Raw genomic sequence first — 19946 nt, forward strand, 5'->3', positions numbered from 1 at the left:
CCCTAAGGGACATAGACTCCAATGCAACAACATCAGGATGTGAACAATCTCAGATCCTCCCATTTTCAACGGTGAAAATTTTATTAGCTGGAAAAGTGAAATGAAGCTGTTCATTTAGACAAGTCATGTTGAAGCATGAAAGATAATCAAAGATGGCCCCTTCACATTAGACAAGGAAATAAATGACTGGGACTCAGGTGACATAGATAAAATACAACTCAATGCCAAAGCAAAGCATCTTCTCCTTTCAGCAGTTGAAGAGAAAATATAACTAAAGGTTTTCCTTTATGAAAATGCAAAGCGAAGAAGGAGAACTAGAAGATGGCTGTGGAAAGTTCAAATTCTCAAGGCAAGGATACATGGTAAGTCTTCAATCTCATGAATCGCCTTCTTTTTCAATTGATAATATAGAAACAGCTTTTGATGAGTTGACTTGTGAGTATGAGAAATTGAAACACAAAGAAGAGATTTCCAGTCTTAATGTTGAAAATGATTTCCTGAGAAATGCTAAGCTTGACCTAGAAAATGAAAACAAACAAAAAATTAAGAATTAATTTTAATTGTTGTCTACAGGACTTTGATGATTTAGGAAAGGAAAATAATAAATTGAAAAATGTCCTTAGAAATGTTAAGAGGCAGAATGATTGATTAAAGATGATGTTTGTTAAACTATCGTTATGTGTAGCAAAATTGTTCTCTTGATTGCTGTATTTGTAGAACACATCATGCATAAATTTTTACATTGATGTAGTCAAACTCACTCTTCGTTCTCTTACATGAAAAATTGAATGCATATTCTTCAAAAGTGGATTCTTGAGAAGTTATGAAACTCAAAAGAAAATCACGGTATCGAAACCGACCTCAAAATGTCCTTCAATCAATTTAAATCACTTCAAAAGTGATAAAAACCATTGAACTTCAATTTTCAGAAATTGTCAAATCGTTTTCTCTCCATTTAATCAAGCTTCATTTTATCTTTTTCTCACCCCAAACGTGTGATCTCTTACAAAAATTTCTCTTGAAATATTGAAAGCTTAAACCTCTCTCAACAAAAATTCTTAATTTCTCTGTCACGATAAATTTTCTTCCTGCAACAGTTTCCTGAAACCCACTTCCTTCACAGTGAGTTGTGAGTTTAACAAAGCATCAAAGTCAACCACACCATCTGCAGAAATTAGCCATGGCCCCTAAAAGATCGAGAGAAGAAAAAGAAAAGGCACCAGCAACTAACTATAAAAGTCAGAAAACCTAAATACTAAATCCCTTTGACGTAAACTTTCAAGCCAAGGCAAACAAGCAGAAATTTGAGAAGGGATATATTGGAAGGGAAGTGGTTCATGGGAAAATCATTGATTTGGAGTTGTTCGAAAGAGTGTCAAATTTCCTTATCTCGAGAATTTGTAAAAATTAGGGTGGTATGGCTTTCTAAATTTGAGTAGACCGGTTTATGAAGATCTAGTGAGAGTCTTCTATTCAAATGCTACAACAATATATAGAGGAGATTATCATGAGGAAATTGTGGATCATGATGGGTCTTCCTTACCTCTCTCGCAAGTAAGGAGTCAATCATTACTCCCACACTCTTGCAAACGATGCTAAGGTTGAAGCTTACAAAGCAAAAAGGCGCCCACTCATATGTATGATGAAAATGAGATTTCTGAAGAAAAATTGAGTGTTGAATTTCTAGTTGGTCCTGTCACTTCTCTAAAATGCTCTAATAATCCAAGCAGATTAAAGATTGATGATAGAATTCTGCACCTAATTGTCACGAAAATTCTCAGACCTTTTGGGCACAGAACTCTCACGGCTACTGTTGAGGATATGTGGTTCATGCATCATATTAAGAGGTGCACTCTTGTTGATCTTGCTCAGTTTATCTACAGAGACATGGAAGTTCTGGCCTTAGTTTGAAATTGTTAACTTTGAAATTGGCTTGAGTTTTGAAATGAGAGAATTCAATGATTTAAATATGTTTGTGAGCCTAAAAGAAAAATCCTTGATATGAAAGAACTTTCCTCAAAGAGTTTTTAAAGCTATTTGTGAAAAATAAAATTATTTGAATGTTTTAAAAAACAAGTTCTAGCAAGGAAAAATAAACTTTTGAAAGTGAAGTATTGATTCCTTGAAAGATAGAAAGCTAGGAAGTTGGATATTTTATCTTAACACCCAAACAATTCTTTGATTTACCTCACATTGTGCTCAACTATAGCAAACCAAAGCTGTCCAAGAGATTCATATGCAACCTTTAGCGAAAGTCCACACCAATGATCTCCAAGAATCCTTCTCAAGGATTAGGATTACTCTTGCCTCTACAAAGTGCTAGCTACGTTGATTATAAGAATCAAACTTTCACCATTGCAAACACACCCTTGGCCAAAAGCCTTAGAGAATAAAAAAAATTTTCTTTCTCTTTTGCAAGAGGTGGCTATAGAGTGGCTAGGTCTTTGTGTTTTGACACTTTCTTGTGAAAGTGAGGCTTAAATTAGGTTTTTATAATTAGGATTAATTTCAGCCCATGTGTGGGAAATTACATAACATTTTATGCAATTATGAATTAACTCCTCACTTAATTAAACTATTTTAATTAAGTGCTTAATAGCTCATAACTACTAACTTGATTAAGTCTTACTTAATCACTTATCCCAATTTATTTTTGGATCTGATTTTGAGTGTGTAACCTATTAGGCTTCTAATATGTTGACAATATTCTTACGATATAATCTTTAAATTAATTTTAAGATTACATAAATTCAAACTAGTTTGAATTTATCATTGATCAAACCAACCATCCTATGATCATAGAACAAAAGCGAGATCTAGCAATCTATTATGGCCACCCAAATGTTGAAAAAGTTAAGATGGTTTGACTCAACATTTTAGTGATCAGTCTTTAGTGTAATTCAATCCTTTCACTATGTATCTCAGAAAGCTTAGAAGCATAGTGCAGTGTCAACCCCTAAGACTTTCCATATCAATCATGACACTAATTAGCTATCTTGGATTATAGGAAACTTATTTCCTAGAATCCATTGTACTCTGGCCAAAGTATTAACATAGACTAACTCAAGGCATGAACAATCAAGATACATCTCCTTAATCACTTGGAGTGATGGATTTTATCTTAACCACTCATTTCCCTTCATATGCTTCATGCTATACCCAATGTTCATCTTTTTTAGACATCATTGCTTAGGACTTGGAAAGATAAAGTCAAAGTATAACACTCCACACATAAGGTAACCTAGTGTCTCAAGTTTAATGATCACTTGCATGATTGTCATATAAAGATATACTCCATTGACACTAAAGTGAAATACTAAATAGAATCATCATGTCGAGTCATGTTTAGTGAACTTGTTCCTAAAACATGCACCTACATTCTTGTTCCAAGCATCCCTATACTTCAACCTATGCGATCAGTTGCTTATTTTCGAAGTAAAGAACATAAAATGTACTAATCTTTAGGCATCATTAGTGTCTAATCTCAATGATACATCAACTAGGAACAATTTAGAGATTATGCTTTGATGTATAGGGATCTCATAATTGTAACATTTTACAATTCCCTTACAAGGAATGTTAATCTCATGGACTTCATCCAATAGACTTATAAGCATAGTCATACTGATGAAGGAAAACCTCTAATGATTCTATATAGATGGCATGATTGCACAATTGGATCTAACCTTTGACCAATTTGATTGGCTATAGGGCTTATTCCAACATGGCCTAGGGTCGAGTAGTTAGGATGTTACAATGTTCAAAGTTGAAACTAGGAAGTGCATCTTCTTTTGCCTTAACACGAAAATTGCCACCATTAAACTAATCAAATTTCACAAAGTTAGAATCCAATTCCTTTAGTGTTCCACTTACAGTAGCCATTATTGAACAGACTAAAACCTTAGAACACAAGATTGGAAAACCAAAAATATTAAGGAAAGGCTTCAAGATGTGTATCAATGCCACTATTTTTAAGACTTTATTTGCCCTCACCGTAGAAATGCAAAAGAGTTAAAGGTGATAAACTTCAAGGACACAATGAAATCCAAAGATTGACTGCATTTCGTACTAACAAAATCAAGCTATGAAGCACTCACATTTGTATGGTAAAATTATCAAATTTGTATAGAGTTTTTCTATGGCAAAACAATATAAAACGATATAAAAGTAATACAGAGAATATAGAGAAAGGAAAGAGAGGTTGATGAAGTTGTTTCTATGTGCTTCTTTTTTTTGGCACAAAGGAGTCTCTACTTTAAAAGACTTGTCTTCTTGTACAAATATCATTGTTCATGCATAATTATCTATCAGACATCAAATATAATTATTTGTTTATGCAAATGTATCCACTGAGAATTAAAAAATTAAAAATAACTATAATTTATCATGCAATTTACAACACCTATCAAGTATCAAGTGCCAAGTATTTTTATTAAATAATAATATATTATTAATTTAATTAAATTATAAGATCAACTATGATTTGAAAAGATCTAATTCCCATTTTAACCCAGTTTAATCCATCTATAAAAGATTTATACTCCTATTTATTTTAAAAAAATGTTTTATATTTTATTTCTTGTAATGTAAAATTATGTATCACACTTATTAGAGTTCAAAAATGTCCAACAAAAAATTGGTGGCACACAACTTACATGTAGATTAGGCTAGCTTTTCCTTTTCATCAGGCGAATCGACCACAGGCGGAGCGGCTAATGTTTTGCGTAGTCATCCGGTAGCCAGTTTCGAACTCGAAAGTGGGGGTGGCATGGTTGCATAGATGAACGGGTGTTGATTGGCATAACCCTATAAATCTATCCTTGACGACAGAGCCAGCGATCCAGGAAAGCGTTCCTGGAGCGCAGTTTAATAGACTGCTTAGGATAAGCCATTAGAAGTCTTACCACTTCAGATCACTTTGCCTCTTTAACCAGACTATAAATTAATTTCGCAACAGAACATACTTCATATTGCCGTTACAAGATTGACACACAATCCACAAAAACATTGCATTGAAGAGATGGAGAAGTTTGTTTCAAGCTGGTGCACTAATAAAGCACTGCCCGAGTCTTATATATTCCCACCTGACACAAGACCCGGCAGGCTTATTGTTCCTGGATGCAGTACCATTCCAGTAGTCGATCTAAGTAAAGCAGAGGCTCAAAATTGAACCGATATAGTTCAGCAGATTTTGAAGCCTAGGGAGGACTTTGGATTTTTCCAGGTTAACAATAGCAAGAGGAGAAAAAGATTTTTGTCGATCCTTAGGACCCATAACTTTGTTTTAGAAATTAGAATCATTGCAGAGAATTCTAATTTTCTTTTTTCTATATTTATCAACTCTTAGGTTTATATTTGCCTGTGAAATTGTAATTTATGCTTCATCATAGCTCTTTTTAAACAGGTTGTTAACCACGGAATCCTGAAAAGCTGATGAATGAAGGCATGGATGTCTTGAAGGAGTTCTTTGAGATGCCTTCAGAGGACAAGGCCATACTTTACTCCGACAATCTGAAACAAAGCTGCAGGCTTTTGACAAGCAGTGCAAACTATGATTGGGAAAATGTTCACCTTTGGCATGACAATTTGCGACACCCTTGTCATCCTTCAGAAGAATGCATCAAACATTCGCCTGCAAAGCCAACTAGATACAGGTAAAGGCCTCTACTTACCTAAACTTTTTCCTCTACTCCATTTCTCTTTCATTCTTTCGTTTTCTCAGTCCAACAACTTTACAGGGAAGTTGTGGCAACATTTTCAATCGAAGCAAAGAAATTGGGTTTAAGGATCCTGGAGTTAGTTTCTGAAGGCTTGGGGCTAGAGTCTGGGTATTTTGGGGATAAATTAAGTGAATCTCTGTTACTAAAAGTTAACCATTATCCACCCTGTCCTGATCCGATTTTGACTCTGGGAATAACTAAGCATTGGAATCCTAACCTCATAACAATTCTCCACCAGGGAGATGTAAGTGAGCTTCAAGTCTTCAAGGATGACGAATGGATTGGTGTTGAGCCTTTGCATAATGCAATTGTGATTAACATAGGCAACCAGTTACAGCTATATCCGCGTTCCTTAATTATATTAATTTTTCTGTTTATGATTTTGCCAAATAGGGTGCAGTTACATGCAAGGTGCGTTCATAGTTGCATGTAATATACATTAATAATCATGTTACAAACTAATTATATGTTGATTTTTGTAGTGTGTAGAAATATGAATAATTTATATATATATATATATATATATATATATATGTAGATTTGCATAGATTATCAGTAACAACAAGCTAAAGAGTGCTGAACATCGGGTTGTAACAAACTCCGTAGTTTCTCGAACGACAGTTGCCTTCCCCATTGCCCCTTCGGATGATAGCATTATAGAGACTGCGAAACCTCTTACCTATGACTGCAATTCTCCACCTTATAGAGGTTTCAAGTACATAGACTTTGTAGTTAACTACTTCTCAAATGTGGGAAACAATGAACGTGCTCTGGAGCCTTTTAAATTGAAACCTTCATGAACAGTGCTGGCCGTGACAGAAATTGTGTAAAAATGATTCGGAATAAAAGAATCACCTTCCATCCCCTTTCCTCACTTGTCTTTATTGAATCAAAGTGCGACTTAATGAATATGGCGAAAATGTATGTTACTGTATCTTGAATGTTTATAAGAATCTATCAAGTAAAAGTTTAGTTTCTATCTGATTGAAATTTTTATTGTTTATTTGTTTTTTTTTAACAAAAAAACTGAAAGTAAAAGGTGAAAATATAAAAAATTAATTAAAAATAAAAAACAAATAACAAAAATATAAATCAAATTTAGATTTAATTATTGAATCATGTATTTCACTGTAGAAAACTCATGCTTAAGTAGTGCCTTTTCAACGTAAAAATGTTTCAAAATGTTTATAAAAGAACAAGTATCTCATTTTTGAAAACAACATCAAGTAAAGATCTTAAAAGTCAATATGGTATAATACTAGATTTACTAATAGGAATATTTGGTATAATTCGCCTTGTTATGTCTAGAATCCGCATTTCTTCAGCTCAGCTGGGAATGGGGCTGCTAACAAGAGTAGCATAGCATATTTGGTCTCGGAGGTCATCTTCAACCAAAAATGTCATAAGTTCCACCTGACTCAGTCACCTGCCCCAACGCTGTATTCGGCCTTGACGTGGTCGTGTCATAGCAATTGGATTTCAACCCTTGCACCTGGAAAACAAAAGAAACCATGAAAGAATTATTAAGATTAAACATTAAACAAAAACAAATCATAATAGAACAAGAAAGACTAAGTTAATTCTAGCAGCTATGTAAGTACTCAAAATCACAACGTTAAATGAGATGATTTTTTGACAAATTATTTTATCATTAAAGCAATTATGGGCTTACTTTGGTTTTCTTACATATACTAAAAAAATAATTAAATCCTTTTTTTTCTTTTTATAAATAGATTAAGAAATAATCTCAATAAAAATAATATCAAGTTTAATAAAAAAAGAAAAATTTTAAATGATAATGATTTTAATCATGATATTTATAAAAATAACTCTATAAAATATTGAAATTTTTATAGAAAGGGAATTGAATCTTAATTTTGCAAACAAGATAAATTAATGTATCTATTATGGAATTTAATAATCAAGTAAAAAATATATATTTATTTCTTAACACCATATATCTTTAATACGTAAACATTTGGATTATTAATAAGTATATGTAAATATAGAAAGGGAAACTATTGCCTCCTGCAATCTAATGAATGACTTGAATTGCTTTTAAAAATAATAATAAGTTATGTATTATCTACTCAAACATTTATATTTGTCAAATATTTTTTCATTCAATTTAGTCCTTATATTATACATTTTTTTAATTTACTCCCTATAACATAGCTCATTTTTTTTTAGAAAATTTTTTCTCGATCTGTCATGTCAACATTGTCATATCATGTTAGTGCCACGTGGCAATACCACATCATCATTCAGTGCCACGTGGTATTTTCATGTCATTGTGCAAGTGCAACGTGGAATTACGATGTCATCATGTTAGAGTGATGTGGCATTTCCAAGTCAATGCTAACGTTATCACCTTTAACAATAAATATTAACGACGTAAAAAGGAGGGATCAAATTGTTCTAATTCCCAAAATTGATGAACTAAATTGATGAAAATGTAAGGGTATAGAGATTATTTGGGTGCATTGACCTTAAAAAAAATCCACTAAGGGTCTAGAGAATTATTTTGATATGTTATATAGTTGTTTTCTTAATATTTTTAAAAATAAATTACTCTAGGAATTATTCTACATTAATATTAATATAGTATCTACTGAACTGAAACTTGTCTATCAAGAGAAGCTAAAGAAAGTTGTGGAACTTGGTAATCAAAAGGTGATTGATGGACATCGGTTGGTGGTTAAGAAAGCTAACTTCGAATAGAGGACCAGAAAAAGGAAGCCCATCAAATCAGGTAAAGAGGCTCCTTCGAACAAGACTGCAAGGTTGAAAGCTAGATATGGCAGGTCCTATAGGTACGCACTAGATAAGGCTATTGAGTAGTAGGGGTATCACTCTTTTAAGGGAACAAACCAACAAATCCTGAAGATGTCTGAGGATATTAAGGAGATTAATATCTCCTTCTCTGCTCATGAGTGGTTACAGAGAAATGTTGTGGGTAGATTAAGGGAACGTTTTAATATTAAGATATTCATTCAAGCTTTTCAAGCCAAGGTATCTCAACTTTCATCGGACCTACAAGGGGACTCCAAGTTTTTCTAACTTTTAATCAGAGGTCTGAAATGTTAAACTAGCTAAATGAGTGCCCAGATCTCTTTACCACATGGTTTAAGTTTGTTGAGCCGTTCCAAGTTCCCCCCAAGAGAAATGAACAGCTCAAGTGGATACGAGTTTGTAACATGCCTCTCCAGTTCTGGGATGAGTCTTTATTTATGAAGATTGCTGAGATATTGGGGAAAGTTTGTTCAACTTGATAGAGCCACATGCAAAACTAAATAGTTTGATTTTGTTAGAATTTTAATTCTAGGTGACATGACAATAATGATCCCATGCTTCGTTACGATCTCCATTAATCGAGTTTTTGTTAAATTAATGGTGACAGCGGAGAGTACATAGGTTAATGAAGTTTGGGTGCTGCTATCACTATCTGTCAAGTCATCAGGCAGTCACAACTTTGGATGCTTGAACTTGAGCAGTAAAGGAATATGGAGGAAAAAGAAAGGCAAATTTATCCATCCACAAAGAAAATTCAAATGGAGACAACCATGCCATTTGGCGAAGGGTTCTTATCCCGAGACTAACATGGGCCATAAAGCAGTTGACAAGATCGATAAATTTGAAAATGCACCTCATCGTAAGGTTTTGAATAACTATGTGGGAGGTAAGGTGAGAAACCTTTCCTTAGTTATTATGGACAAAGATAAAAAGATTCTGTTTCCCAAGGCCCACACTATTTTTGGGTCTTGTGAGAATGGTAGCCCAATTAATGTCTCAAACCCAAGTTATAGCAAAGACTCTTTTTAGATAGAGCTCAACTTTATTAGAAATAACAACCTAAAAATCAGCTTGGAAGAAGAAGTGTAGGCCTTGTTAAAACACTATTCAGTTGAAGAGTAAAGTGTAAACTTGTCTATTGATGAGCTTGTTGGTGATCCTTACAATAGGCCCAATAATCAAGATTCAAAGGAGGACAACACCTCAAATTGGGATGCTAGGGATTTGAAACTCCTTAAAAAACTACAAGTGGTGCAGTAATGGCCAAAAGAAATCAAGGAGATTGACAAGGCTCTTATAGTTGTGAGCATAAGTTTACCTAACCCCCCCTAAGAACCTACAAACACACATCTTTGAATGAGTGGGGATAATCATAATTTATCCAAGACTTGCAACCAAAATTCAGAAGAGAGCCTTGGAAGTCTGCACTTAGACAATTTGGTGGACATTTTAGTTGGTATTGAAAGTATCCAAGACCAGATTATGGCATCAGTTAACAAAAAACCCAATGTATTCTTGCGTTTAAGGCTTGGGGATGAATTTGGTTTAACTAATAGGTAAAGAAAGAAGAGAATTAGGAAGCAAATTAGAGACATCTTAGAATGTGTTAATTGCAAAACCTTGAGCTCCTTTGAGGACTCTGTTTCAAATGGTGATATTGCATTCCATAATGTTATTATGATAAGGGAAGCAAAGGTGCTATGTTGTTGGGTGAGCTCTTGGGGTTGATTTATGAACATGATAGACAGTATGTGTCGAAGGTCTTTATAGAAATAAAGAAAGACTTGTATCAAAGGGAAGTTAACCAAACTGGTTGAGGTTAGTATGTTTTTTGTGTTTGGGGTTCTTTTTTTCTAATGAAGTGTATTTCTTAGAATATCAAAGGCGTGGAAGGCCATAAAAACAAAAAGCAGAGCATAACCTTGTTATGAGTTATAAACCAAGGGTTTTTATTCTTTAGGAAATGAAGAAAGGCAAATTACAACAAAGATTTGTGGAACGTTTATGGGATAACAGTAGACTTCAATGGTTAGTTTTTTATTCTGTTCGCTCTGCAGGTGGTTTTCTTTTATGTTGTGGGTGATAGTTTTTTTATCATAGAAAATCATTATATTGACTGAAGTTTCTTATTGATTATTGGGAGATTAAATGGTACTAACTTAAAACTAAGATCAGTAGCAATTATGCCCTAAACAGTGATGATGATTGACACTTTTGGGGGAGTTAACTAATACATTGAGTAAATTCAATGTTCCTTGGCTACTTGGTGGTGACTTCAACATTGTGAAGTGTCTTCAAAAGAAAATTGGTACCGCTCTTAATGATGCCTCTGTGAACCAATTTGTTGATTTCTTTAAGGATGTGGGCTTGATTGATCTTCCTATGTGTGGTGGAAAATTCATGTAGAGCAACAACAGGGAAGAAGCTTCTTTTAGTCACTTAAACAGATTTCTTGTTTTGCCAAGGTTCTTGAACGTTACCAAAACTTTCAACAAGAATGCCTCCCTAGATCAATTTTTGACCATAACCTTGTCTTTCTTGTTACAAATGATAAAGAATGGGGACCTAAGCCATTTTGATTTTTCAACCATTGGCTTGACGAAGCTAGCTTCCAAAATATGTTCCTAAAAGGATGGGAGAGTACATAGAACTTATGCCTTAAAAGAGCAAGTATCTGGCACAAACATAAAAAAACGAAGAGGGAGATTAAAAAATGGCATAAAACAACTTATAAGGCTGATGATAGGAAAATCAGTACCCTTAAGCAAACCATCCATGACCTAAAACTAAGTTGCAAACAAATTTGTCTAATCTAAATCTTAGAGGCCAAATTATCAAACTAAAAAGGGAATTATGCAAGTTTCTCATGGCTAAAAAGAGAAGCTAGCATCAGAAAGCTAGAGTTAGATGGTCCTCGAAGGGGACCATAACACCAAGTATTTCCAAGTAATGGCATCAATGAGAAGGAGAACAAACTATATCAGAAAGCTAGTTTTAATGGGTGCATGGTGAAGGAACCTAATGCCCTACAAAAAAGGACTACAGATCACTTTGCTAATTAGTATAGTAAAAATGTCAATGTCAGTGTGAAAAAGTTTAACTGCCACTTTAATAAGCTCAGTGGCAACATGACTAACCACTTAGAAAGGCTTTTCTCTGAATTTGAAATATGGGAGATGATTGCAAGCTGTGATAGGAACAAAACCCTAGACCCAATGGGTTCAATCTTAAATTTTTCAAAAGCAGTGGGCAATGTTGAAGGAAGATGTCATGCAATACATCAAGGAATTTTATCATTCTACTATTATTGATGGGTGTTTTAATTCCTTTTGTGTCACCTTGGTGCCAAAATGTGGTTGACCCAACACTATAACACATAGCACCCAAATAGCTTGGTTGGGAGGCTTGATAAAATTATTATGAAGACTTAGGCTAACCACCTTAAAATCGTAATGACTGATATCATTGGTGAAAACCAATTTACTTTCACCAATAAAAGACAATTGCTTAATTGCAGTCCTATTGCTAATGAAGTCATTGACCTTCTAAGGAAAGACACAATAGGTGGACTTCTTTTCAAAATTGATTTTGGAAAAGCCTTTGATAGCATGAACTAGTGCTTTCTCGACTTGATCATGAAGAATATGGGGTTTAGAGAGAAACGGAGACCATGGATCGATGAGTGCATCTCTTTCCTTTTTGTTTTGACTTTGGCCAATAATTCTCCCTCATGTCAATTCTTTATGAAAAAGGGTCTGAGACAAGGTTGCCCATTTTCTCTTTTTCTTTTTAATATTGTTATGGAAGGGCTTAGCATGTTGTTAAGAAAGGTTGAAAATGAGTAGATTATTGAAGGTGTTAATATTGGTAATAATGGGCTTTCTATCACTCATTTATAATTTGCAAATGATAAAGGACTATTCTGTAAATTTGAGCTTAATTGCTTATTAAATGCTAAACATATTTTGAAGTGTTTTTAGCTATCTCAAGAATAAAAATTAATTTCAGCAAAAGCTATTTATTTAGTGTGAGAATGGACAATGCAAGGATTACTAATTGGGCTACCAGAATCTCATGCAAGGTTGGAACTCTGCCCTAAACTTTTCTAAGGCTTTCACTAAGTAAAAGGGTAACCTCTTTAAAAATATGGCAGCTAGTGGTCAACAAGTTTGAAGCTAAGCTTTCTGTGTAGAGGTTAAGGTATCTTTCCTTATGAAGTAGACTTACCTTGTTTAAATCTATCCTCGGTAGTTTACCTATATTTTTTATGTCCGTTTTCCAAGTCCCAACAAGAATAAAGAAAAAACTTGATAGAATCCAAAGACGAATCCTATGGGGTGAAACTAATAGTAAAAGAAAACTACACCCAAGTAATTGGTCTGAGATAAGTCTAAGTAAGAATATTGGATGGCTCAAAATTAGTGATATTAACCTTAAAAATCATGCCTTTATGAACAAGTGGATATAACGCTTTAGCAATGAATTTGGTAGCTTATGGAACAGAGTCTCTATGGATAAGATCGACAACAACAAAGAGAGTCTTTTACCTTGTATTGGTAGCTCAAGAATGGATTCAAGTATTTGGCGTAACATCGTTAAGTCACTCTACCATCAGGACACTACTAGCAGCGCTCTTCAAAAAGGGTTGGGGTTAGTGATCGGCAATGGGTAAAACATCAATTTCTAGAAGGAGCAATGGATCGATGGTGTAGTCCTTAAAGATTACTTTTCAAGAATTTTTACTCCGGCCATAGACAAAAAATGGACCAGTTGATAAGTTTGGCACTTAAATTGACAAGGAGTGGCATTGGTAGGTAGGGTGTGCAAATGCAAACTGACCAAACCAAAATGAGTTTTGTTTTTTTAGTTTGATTAGTTCAATTCTTCAGGTAGTTCGAATATTAGAGTTAATTCAGTTTGATTTCAGCTAGAAATTTTTTTAACCAAACTTGAATAAAGGTATAATTGGGTTTTCACATGGGAAATAACTCATAAACTATTTATTGTTGTTTTTATCCATGTTTTTTAATTATTTGTTGTTTATATGAGTATCCATTTTCTTTATTCAAATTGTTTATCATCATTTTTAATATTTTTATAGTATTGATTTATAAAAAAATGCAACATAAATAAATATATACAAACAAAAAAAATTTCTTAAGTTTAGGTTCAAAATATCGAGTCGAACTAAACGAATTAATTTGATTTCGATTATTTCAGTTATTTATGGAATTCGGTTTAGTTTCAGTTATTTTTAAACATGAGTTTGGTTAGTTCGATTATTAGACATTCAAACTGACTTAACCGAAATAACCATTCACTCTACCTTATAGGCAAGTGGAATTAATAAAGCACCCCTTTGGATGAGAGCTTAAGCAGTGGGAAACCTTCCTTAAACTCCTAAATGACCAAGCATTGGAGAGAAACTTCAGAGATAAACGGGTTTGGAGGCATACTCCCAACAGTGTGTATAGTGCCAACTCTTTTTACAGAACTACTATAGAACTGTTGCATGTGAAGGTGGACAATTAGAAAGGTTTATGGAAAGGGCTTACACCACTCAAAATGGAAGTTTTTCACTAGCTGATGTTGAAAGGCAAGATTACTATTCATAATGTTCTTATAAAAAAGGGATTAATTAGAGCCAATACGCCCTACTATCTTTTATGTTTCTCTAATTTGGAAACTATTGAACACTTGTTATTCTTTTGTTTGGGTACTTGGTTACTTTGGCATAAATAGGCCAGTAACTGGGGCCATAGTTGGGTTTTCATTTTCATCTTATAAGTAATTTTCAAGCATGGATTGATGCTACCAAGTCCTCAAGAACTAGCCTTATCAAGGAAATGGCTTTTTCAGCTATCATATAGACTATTTGGGTTACTTGTAATTAACTCATTTTTTAAGGTAAGATATGGAATATCCATCAAGTTTATGATACGATAAAGTTGAGAGTTGCGTGGTGGGTTAACGCTAAGTGGCTTGACATTAACAGCTCTGTCTTAGACCTCTTGTGATTCCCCAACGTTTCCTCTATCCCATGTTTAATTAGATAGGAGAAACCAATGATTCCATGGCAATCTCCCCTATTTGGGACTCTGAAATTTAATGTGGATGGCACCTTGAAAGGCAATCTAAGGGCTACAAGGGTTAGATGTGTGCTTCGTGATAGTAATAGTCATGCTCTAATTACCTTCTAGTTTTCAGTGGGTGACCTTGAAGCTAATACTACTGAATACAAAGCCATTTGCATGGCTATGCCGGTTTTTGTTGCTTTAAAATGGGTGTCTATCAAAACTATCTATGAAAGTGATTCTCAAAATGCTGTTAAATGGGTGCTCAATCCTCTTGATGCCCCTTGGAAGCTAAGGTCTGTCACTATCAACATTGATTTTCTTAACTCCAAACTTGATCATTGGTGCATAATTCCAAGATCAACTAATGAATTTGTTTATTCCTAAATTAAAGCTAGGGCCTTAAGAACTGATAATCTCCGATGGGTTTACGGTGATAATGAAAATGCAAATTGACTGGGATGCTATGTTGTTAATGTGGCTATCTCCTACCATTTATGTTGTTAGTTTGTATGTAGTTCCTGGTCATTTTTATATGTTAAGGGTGGCTTTTTGTCAGTTGTAGGATAGTGCATCTTTGATGCCAAGATTCTTCTTTTGTAAGGAACTATTGTGAGTTTTTGTTTTAATTGACACTTGCCTGTATAGTATTCTTTTTGAGTCTTTTGTTTACCCCATTTCTTAAAGTTTATTGGCTTTATAGGGTTGGTTTCACTTGTGGGTTGGCTTGTTTGTCTTTCCCATGTTGGGTTGTTAGGGTAGGGCATGTTTTCTAGTTTCTTTTGAGGAAATAGAGAAGCTATAAATCCTTTTTGTTACCTTTAACTATTGATGTAACTATGGGTGACTTCGTTCCATTTTGCTTGTGAATAATACTTCAACTTTTAAAAAAAAACAAGAAAAATGAAGGTAAAATTTTGTGTAAAGAAATCAAAGGCAAGAATTTAAGCATTGGAGAAAACAAAAATGAGAGTAAGAATTTGGAAAACTTAAAAAGTTAAATACAGAATTCACAAAAGTCAATGGGGGAAAATGACAAGAAAGGATAATTCACAGATTCAAAATGAAAAAAAAACAATTTTCAATAATAAATGATGGTGCGTAGTTCTTAATAGTATCACCAGCCACAGTTTATGGTTTATCTTTCACTGACGATAAAGTCACATTCTTTACTAAGAAAAAGACAAAACAACCATAGAAGTTTCCACTGGTCCCAATAAAATGCTAAAGAGGGTGAATAGTATTTTTTAAAAATTTAAAGAAAACTTTTAAGGTTGAAAAACTTTTGAAGGATTTTGATAAGAAGAGTTTAAAACTTGTAAAGGCAGAAAATTACTAAGTGAAAAGAAGGTAAAGAAAAATGGATAAAATACAAGTATTTATAGTGGTTCAATCCCCTTGACCTACATTTACTACCTTGATCTCTCATTCAAGGATTTTCAACCCAACTTCACTAAACTAGTGGAATTGACAACTTCCACTAAGCTTTTACAAAGTGAGCTTATGACCCCGGCTTAAAACCTTTACAAGATCCCCTAAGCTTTTTTAAGCTTAGTCTACCCTTTAAAGTGATTCTCACACTCTAAGTAAATAAGAAATAGAAAAAAGATAAGTACAATTGATCACTTAGCTGGTCTAAGATGTATAAAACTAAGCTCAAACATTTTTTGAAAAGATAGAAATGAAATACAAATGTATAAAAGTAAAAGAAAGTTTTTGGTCTTCTAAGCTCAAAATCACTTTAAGTGGCTTCTCTCTATGATTTCTGACTATTGGAAAGGCTTTAAAAACTTGAGAGACTGATTATGGCCGTTAGAGACAATTTTTAACCATTACTAGCTGTTATTTTATCTTCTAGCAATTAAATTCACATGTGCAGATAGAGTTTCATTAACTAGTTACAAGCAAACTCTAATTGATTAAGCCTTTTCTAACTTGTATTATCTACCAGCTTGTTCACTATGTTAACCAACTAGAAGAAACTCTAACTAATTAAAAACTTTCTATTTTCAATTTTCTCCAAACAACAATCTACCTTTAATTGATGGGTTCTCCTTTTAACTGATTAAGGCTTGACTTCCTTCAACTTTAACCGATTAAAATCAGCTTTAAACAATTAGAGAATCTTCAAATTTGAATTTCTCCAATTTCATACCCTTCAATGGCCAACTTCATTTCAGATTTAGATTTTAGCGCTTTAAAAGTACTTAGGTGTTATGCTCCAACCGATTATTCCAATTCCTTAACTGATTAGCATTTCTTTATTTTCAACTTCCAACACCTTCTTAATTAGTTAAGCCTAGTGCTAATTGATTAAGACTTTCTGTCTTGCTTTTACCCAATGCCTAATTATGCCTTAATTGGTTAAGGCTCCTTGTTAATCCATTACTATTTTTTGCTTTCACTAATCACTTTCTTCTTTTTTTCTTTAATTGATTAATCCATCTTTAAATTTAGCAAGCCTCTTGACTTGCCTCTAGTTAACAAACTAGAGAAAATAAATAATATCTGGCACACCTGAATAGTGAAGTTAGACATTAATGAATAAGGAATGTTTTATTATCAATAAAAACATATGGAGTCAATAGTTTCTTTCCCTCATAATATACATCTTGAACACTATGATTGTAATGGACAAGCTTGCAGGTGGCAAACAAAAATATCCCAAAGCATGTGCCTTTTCTTTTTTGGTCTACTTTCTCAATACCATCATAAATCTTATTCTGTTCTTTTGTGATCAATCACTTTGTACACCAAACTTCCTTGTAAAATAACGTTCATATTTACCTTGGAAGATTGATCATTAATTCCAAATTCAAGTTATGAGTAAGCATATTTTAACCTATAATAAAGACTAATATTTGCCTGAATCTTAGATATTCCCACTAGATGAAAGACCTAGCAAGCTTATTGTTCCAAGATGCAATACGGTTCCATCAATTGATCTCGATAAAAGACATGGTGGTAATCAAACTGAAACAATTCAGCAAATTTTAAAAGCTAGCCAAGAGTTTGGATTGTTTTAGGTTTCCATGAAAGAGACTTTTATTAATTTCTTACAAATTATTGCTTCTAGTTTAGAAATATTATAGTGAAATTATTTCTCTCTATATTTTGACATCTTGCATCAACATTTGTCTTGTGAAATCTTAACCCAGATACTGTATTTTACTTATTTTTAAACAAGTTGTTAATGTTAGAGTTCTAGAAAAAATTATTAGTGATACTAGGAGTGTCGTTAACAAGCTTTTCAGGCTACCTACAGAGGACAAGGCAAGCTTGTGTTCAGGGGATCCATAAAGGAAATGCAAGCTCACCACCAACAATCCATAATATGATCATAAAAAATATCACCTTTGGCATGAAAATCTAAGGCACCCATGTCATCTTGTGGAAAAGTGCATAAAATTTTGGCTTGAAAAGCCAAAAAATTACCAATAACTAAAGCTTAGAGTCAACTATTACCTAGCAAGTTTTATGTTCTAAATTTACCATTATTTCCTCTTTTTCCTTTCCATCATCAAACTTTCAATTCTTAATAACTTCTCAAAGAGGCCATCGCAACATATTCGATTAAAGCAAAGAAATTGGGATTAATCCAAAAGTTGCTTTATGAAGGCTTAGGGATTGAGTCTAAGTACTTTGAGGACAAACTAAGTGAAGTTCTACAACTATCAGTGAACCATTATCCACCATGCCCTAATCCAAGTTTGACTCTAGAAGTACCTAGACACTAGGACCCCAACATCTTAACCATTCTACTTCAAGGAGATGTAAGTGGGCTTCGAGTCCTCAAAGATGGGGAATAGATTGGTGTTAAGCCTCTTCCTAATGCAATTGTAATTAACATAGGCTACCAATTACAGGTATATCATATTATATATCTCCATTTCTTAATTATGTAAAGCATGTGGATTTTTGTTACTTTATCCCTTTTCAAATTAAATATGAAATGTTCTTCATAGTGTTAACAAAATTTTTGAACCCTCCCAATGATAGTTGTTTGAGCCAATGACAACTTGAGCATCTATAGAGGAAATGAAAGTTGCAATTTGGTGTCCATAATTACATGAAACTCGCTTGTTACATCTAGGAATACTATACTTGTACTAATTAATTAAAACTCCTAGTACAAGTGTTTGTTTGGAAGAGGTGCAGTGCAGCTAATTATTTCCTTTGATTGATTCAAATAAGTAATCAATAACAACAAGCTAAAGAGTGCTGAACATCAAGCTGTGACAAACTCGAGTAATGCTCAAACATCGGTTGTCATCTTTATTTGTCCTTTTGATGACAACATTATAAAGCTTACAAAATCTCTTGTTAGTGCAAGCAATCCTCCAAAGCATAAAGCTTTTCAATTCAAAGAGTTTATGGCTAACTTTTATTCCATGAAAAGGAAAGCCGAATTAGCCTAAGAGCCTTTTAAGTTGGAAACCTAATCCCCCACACCTTTAAAAACAATTTGAGGCATGGAAAAAGTAATTTATTATTTGTGTTTCATTGGAATCTGGCTCTTTTTTCTCGAAATATGCCAAAACTTGTTAGCCCCATAAGTTTTTGATGATAACAAAACATTCTCATTCATTAATGTCTAACTATACTACTTTAATTTATAGGGTGAAAATGTATGTCAATAATAAATTAATTACTGAAAAGCAAACATCAAAACTCATCAGTATAAGGAGTTACAAATGAGCTATAAATAGAAATTTTTAGTCGGATAACCAAGAAAGATAGCTAAAATCCAAAAGTGAAATTAGCTGCTTCAAAGACAATAAGCTCTTAATCAGTTAAAGTTTTACTTAACCGATTAATAGAGTAAAGCAGATTACAAGACAGAGAAGTATGGTTAGCTAACTAAAAGTTTACTGTTTGAGAATTTAAATTTGAATGTCTGAAGATAAACTAATGGCTAGAAAGGATCCTAAACTGTTTCCAATGGTTTGAAACTATCAACATCCATTAGAGTTGATTTTTTAGGTATAAAAGACATCTCCAACAACTAAGAAGACTAAGAAATACTTCAAAAAACAACAAAAGCCCAAAAATAGCTAAAATTCTCTCAATTCTTCTTGCATTTCACTTAAATCCGTGTAATAGAGTTTAGAATTTCATCTTGTATCATTTAAATCAGGTTGGTGATCATAGGTACTTCTTTACATTTATACTCCTTGATTACTTAAAGTGTGCGAGGCACTTTAAGTGGAATTAATCAAGCTTGAGTTAGCTTGGTTGTTATTATAGGTTCTAACTTAGCCTTAGAAAAGTTAGTTTTGGGTTTTGGTTGATCTTGAGAACAACCATTGTTAAAGGTTGTGGCTGAACCTATGAAAAGTCATTATAAAAGCTTAGTGGA

General features: G+C 33.5%; 2 pseudogenes; both read left to right on the forward strand.

The window, feature by feature from the left end:
* Positions 1-5020: 5020 nt before the first annotated feature.
* Positions 5021-6520, forward strand: LOC110413361 (hyoscyamine 6-beta-hydroxylase-like; annotated as a pseudogene).
* A 10889-nt stretch (positions 6521-17409) lies between these two features.
* LOC110413362 (hyoscyamine 6-beta-hydroxylase-like) lies at positions 17410-19029 on the forward strand (annotated as a pseudogene).
* The last annotated feature ends 917 nt before the right edge of the window (positions 19030-19946 follow it).

The sequence above is a fragment of the Theobroma umbraticum genome, unplaced genomic scaffold, assembly GCF_002168275.2.
Source record: "Theobroma umbraticum cultivar Fairchild unplaced genomic scaffold, ASM216827v3 scaffold_4.1, whole genome shotgun sequence".
Taxonomy (NCBI): Eukaryota; Viridiplantae; Streptophyta; class Magnoliopsida; order Malvales; family Malvaceae; genus Theobroma; species Theobroma umbraticum.